This window comes from Mytilus trossulus, chromosome 2 (genome assembly GCF_036588685.1).
Source record: "Mytilus trossulus isolate FHL-02 chromosome 2, PNRI_Mtr1.1.1.hap1, whole genome shotgun sequence".
Taxonomy (NCBI): domain Eukaryota; kingdom Metazoa; phylum Mollusca; class Bivalvia; order Mytilida; family Mytilidae; genus Mytilus; species Mytilus trossulus.
In genome coordinates this window covers 43786974-43793022 of record NC_086374.1, presented here as the reverse complement: position 1 = coordinate 43793022, position 6049 = coordinate 43786974, and positions in this window count along the sequence as shown.

Genomic DNA, 6049 nt, shown 5'->3' with positions numbered 1-6049 from the left:
TATATTCCCTTTTCGGTGTCATTTTTTTTAATTAAAAAAGCCCACAAGGCGTTTGTACATCTTTTTTTTTTACTGTATTAAACACGAGAGGACATTTGCGCCCCAAACTTTATGGACATTTGCGCCACAAACTTTATGGACACTATGGACATTTGCGCTCTAAACTTTGATACAACTGTATCATATAATGACAGAAAATTTACCTATAAAATCATTATTATGCAAGTTAAAACTTAGTTATTATATATATGTGTACTAATTCGAAAGTGGAAAGAACATTGTGTTAAAATTATTTCCTGGAATGTCCAAGGAAATCTAACATGACAATTTATCAAAGCTTATTTCAATATGTGGATATATCAAAAAAGTTTCTAAACAAATCAGGCACCGGTGAATCAGGACAATGACTGTTTCTACGTGAGTTTGATAATTCCTGATGATTACAGAAGTTAATTTAGGAATCAAGAAATTCAAAAACGGTTTTTTCCCCGTCTAATGAAAAAGTGTCTTGGTTGTTACTATGAATTGATTCTTATCCAATTAAGTGTTCTCATTTTCATCCGACACACGCATAGCGGTGAAAGATAGACTCTCTTAGAAATACAAATTATAAAAGTCGATAAGTATAAAGGTTATATAAATTAATTCCAACACGGGTTAATAACGAGTGGAATAATAAAGCACCAACAAGATTAAACTGCTATGTTAAATAAGCACAAATGCCCGTTTAAAAAGTACACATGTTCCATAAAACGCAAAGGTCCCGCTGCAAATTATACAATTAAACATTTTTTTAATGTTCGAGTTTCACAATAAATATTTTTTGAATACATTTCAATGGATTGTAATTATTTTCTAAAAAGAAGACCGTTTCAAAAAATCTAGAAAAAAACCCACATTTGAATATAGTTTTTTTAACATACTTATGAATTAATAAAAACCAATCTCAAAAATTACTCTCAATTTTTTTATGATCACCAGTGGTAGTATTGAACATCTTTAACACGGCTGTTAATCTACACACGCAGAACAATTGGTTCTGCAATAAAAATCGTGAGAGGATTTTCCGGTTGTGCATGAGTGGAGCAATTGTCACCGCTTCAAAAGGTATGTACATTTCTAAATTGCAATTTTTTTAATTCAACTGATCAAAATATTGAAAATCGGAGAATGCTATGCTGTGGTGAATACTTTAACGAAGAGATTTACTATTGTAAATGGAGCTTAACTCCTACAAAATTAGTTGTCCCACCAGAAATTGGCGAAAAAAAGTGACATTAAAATTTTGAAATGGTTCTATTAACAGATATACAAGTTTAAATATTGGTTTTATTATGTCAATGGGTATAAATGTTGTTTCGGGTTGAGTATACGCTGTCCAAAGATGATAGACATCTTAATAAATCTAAAAACTACAAATTTTCATTATTTTATGCGTCAGGGGATCGGTTCTGACTGAGGACATCGTGAATGCGTGAGGGGACGTGAAATCATATTATCTTTTTATCCAGGCTATGAGTCGTTGAAAAGGTGTCGTTTGTGAAAAAACACATTTGAGTGCATAAAGATAAACTGCTCAGTCGCTCTGGATACACCCGCAGAGGTCCAACCCTGAACAGTTGGAACAAAAATGGATACAATATTTAAGATTTAAGGTCTGAATTTGGATTGTAATTGATATTTGACACATAATTGTATAGGTTCTGAATAAATGTAGTCAAAGAACTTCGAAACGTTTGACGTCCTAACTTCAAGTCTAATTCGAATTACAATGCGCGTCAAATTCGCTTTACTGTCCAAACGACGTTAACTTTTAAATCGCATTCACAAAAGCGTATTTCTTTGGATAATTCGAATTAGCTAACTCGAATCAATTCGAATTAAAAAGGAACAGTGTGTCAACGCGATTAGCGAATTCGATTCGAATTCAATTCGAATTAAATGTCCGTGTGAACGAGGCGTTATATTCAATTGAAAATGTCTTGCTAGCTGTTGTGCAATACACTGTGCTGTTACACACTAATGAGTAAATACACAATGTATGGTCAAATAAAGATCAATAACCCGGCGAGGGAAGAACAAAATATTTGCGAAAGCAAATTTACAGATCTAACATTGTTGGGTTGATATTTATATATATATACTAGAACACACCCGTGATATCGCGGGCCGTGACTGAATTACAAAAGTATATCATTGCGCAAGCCTTATTTTAGTATTAGTATTGTCATCTGATAAAGTCATGACGATAATAAGATACACAGTTTTCTCTGCTTTCAAATCTTTCTGTTTGAACCCGTCGAACTGGAACTTATCAATTATTGGTAATATTATTTTTTTTGAAAACAAAAGGTCCTAGAATGGAGCATTTTTTAATCAACAGCATTGTGTTATATAAGTTATGAATAAAGTTGAATTCTTTGATTCGCTGTTCTACGTCATGCCCGCTAACAAATTGAAAACTGTACCTATACGCATAATTTTTAATTCAGATTTTTAGTTCTTATTGTTATCTTCGAATGTCTTACTGATTTAAAATACTACAATAGGTAAAAATTTGACAATTTAGTAGTGTCAACCCTGTGATTATGACCCGTGCATATAGCATATTAATCCTGAATACACCGTTTGGAGGTGCGCCTGTCAGATGTGGAAGGTACCGTATATGGTAATAGGTAACAGGTAAATATACTATTGGTATCGGTATCGGACTCGACCCGGAACTTCTTAATTATTGGCAATATTAATTAGGTGGAAAACAAAAGGGACTGGAGTGGTGTAATTTTTAATCTACACCTTTGTACTATATTAGTTATATATAAAGTTGAATTCTTTGATTCGTCGTTTTTGCGTGATGACGGCTGACAAATTGGACCTCGTAATTTTAGTATTATAGATATAATCATAGGTTTGAACGTAGTTTTCAATTTAGACTCGTGTATATTATATATATATACTGCTTGTGAAGAAACCATCGTAAACCGAAGAACAAAGACAAAATCATGCAAACGAAAAGAAAAAATAACTGTCCACAAAACAGTACAAAGAAACGAAAGACAATGCAATCAACCATGGCCATAAATTGAATACACAACTCGTTTGTCCGTTTAGTATGTCCATTGCGTTAACGATAACTTTCAAGAAAACAGGACGAACTGAATTTCGTACAGCATCGTATAGCTTAAACAATATTATTACAATTTTTAAGCTCTCTGATACGGCTGTAAGATTATATATTATCCAGATTTGTATCTCCGAGCGTGAAAAAATCCTGCTATGAACTTTAGCCTCTGATAGTTTTATTTACATATTGCCTATATACCTATTTTACGCGTACCTCACATCTCTAGATATAGATTTATATTCTGTTATTTATCATAGTAAAAACTTCATAAGACTTTAAATATATCAAATCTTAAGACAGCGTTATCCATCTTTCTCTTTACTGATCGTCTGCTCACAGCACGAGGTAACATTCTTAGGTAAACTATCTTCTGTTTTTCAGAAAACATTCTCTTTTAATGCACCATAGAAGCAGAGAAGACATCGAATGGAAGAATAAAAAGACATAACATAACATGATGAGGGTATATAAAGATAGGAAGCTATGTAATTAGCAGGCAAACTCTCAGAGGATGGCTGACCCGAACACATGTTCTAGACGCCATCAAGACTGGAGGGGCGGACGGATAACGTTCTGGATTTGGAGAGTGGTCGATCTTTTCGATGTTTTGATGCCAAGCAAAATCATTTGATACTTGTTGTAAGCGATTTTTTCATCGCTTGAATGCCTGTTTGTTTTATTTCTATATAATCTTCCAACCGCAATAAAACTCTTTTGTGCTTCATCATAGCATATTTAACTGAAATAATGTTATGGCTGTTTTCTATCACTGTAAACATATCACTAGAATATAAAAGGGGGAGGGCGGGCAATTGTGTCTGGTCGAAGACTAATACTTTATTTAAGGATTAATACAAATTAAAAAAAAAAAGTTCAATTATCTGATCCTTTCTAAATTATATCAAATTTTATTATTATTTAATAAATGAACTCTTATATTTTAGAAGCAGAATTTTTATGTCACTTTTTGAAGTGCACAATTGACACATAAAAAAATACAGATATAGTTTTCAGCAAATAATAGATCGGCAAGCCAACATGCTTACCCCAAAATTGCCAACTTTAACATATTTGAATACGAAATCAAGCCAAAATTATGGCATATATTTTGATACGTTAAAATATGATACTAGTATATAAATAGTTGTAGTTGGCATATTAGTTGTTACATTCAAAAAGTTAAAAAAAAGTAGTCTAAAATCAGAATTAAGACAAAACTGTAAGAAATAACGTCTTTTCATACATTTTTATGAAATCAACAATGAGACAAAAAGAACTAAAATTCGAATCACTATGTATCACATGAAAGTACTGAAACGTTCGTTATTGATATATCATATATTTTTTAGCATTAATCAGTTGTATGTGTGGTTTATTTTTATGTTTTGTTGCTGGAAATAAAACTACAATATGACACTTAAGACCGTGATATTTTATATAATGTAAAGAATGGAATCGATGCAAATCATTTGAAAAATAAATATGATGATCATAAAAAACAATGTAAGTAAAGCCTTGAACGAAATTTAAGCAAAGGCTTCAAAACGAACCAAAGCCTATTCTATAAATTGCAATTTGACTAAGGTGGGATTGTTCACTAAGTTTTCGAAGCGCGTAGTCCAAATTGAATTATGCATGATTCTGAGTTCTGCATGACCGATGCAATGAAAAGGTCTCATCAGAAAAAAATTATTTTTCATTGTAGATAATATTTTGATAAGCAAAGCAAATGTTTATATGGTATTCTCCACATTAAACTGTCAATTTCGCCTTTATCTACTTTTCAGTACCTTTGCGTACGAATTGCACGCGATGAGTACCGGTGACGTGTAATATGATAAACGTGACAGACGACTGATAGCCCGGATGATAGGTCGCTTACATCCTTCCCATATCAGCATCAAGAAACATTAAAATGACAAACGAACAGCTAATCACACTTGTTCTGATGGTCAAGAAAGCTCATTAATTTTCACGGATGCATTTTCGTATATCATCGATGTGCCTTCATTACTATCTTTTGGTATAGGATAGGTCATATAACACTGATTTGTCCTTGCAGTGGGGCATGTTTCTAAAACCTCCGTGTGAAATAGCACATCATTGTTGTCTGGAAAACGCTGACTTTGGTTACTCGTCAAACTAAAGACAACTGTAAATTAAATAAACAAATATATATAAGAAATTGGGAGACTACAACAGTTAAAAAATGTATTCGGATTTTTGTGACAGTAAATCTTCAATCGTCTTAGTAAAGTCTTCCGAATTCCCTTTCTTAAGTGCTGTGTTAAGGCGTACACTTTTTCTCTTGCATTTTTAGAGTTATAGGAGAGTATCTTTTCTTGAAGTTTTATTTTCATTTGCACTACTTATGTTTTCTTTCTTTTTCGGTCTTTTTTTACATAGAATTATTACGCAGACCACTACCCATCTGATTGTTTATGCCATACATATTCCATGGAGTTTGAAATAACTGACCTTGCATATAGATTACTTGACATTTTACCTGAACGAAGCATTGAATTTACCGTCCCCAATCTGGTTAGACGTGACTCCGACATCCAATGTACCCAAGCCTGTGTCTACATTGGATCATGAGAAACCAGTAAAGTGATGTTAAATTGACCGGCATGAAGGGACAGGTATCGTCTATGACAAGATCGAAAGGTTTCCATACACCAAGTTGAATTAAAATAAACCTGTTTAACAACAGCAACATATATAGAACTCGTAATTGTCGTTACTTGTTTGCATATATTTTTTGAGTGGAAAAAAGTTCCTGTTTACAATATGACAAATAAAAGGAAAACTAATGTGTGTCGAAGTAAGTCATAAACAGATGACAAAAAACTAAAACAGAAAAGCAGCGACAATAGTTCACCCACTGCACAGTTTAGATTGAGTCATGCGCATTGAGAAAGTTTC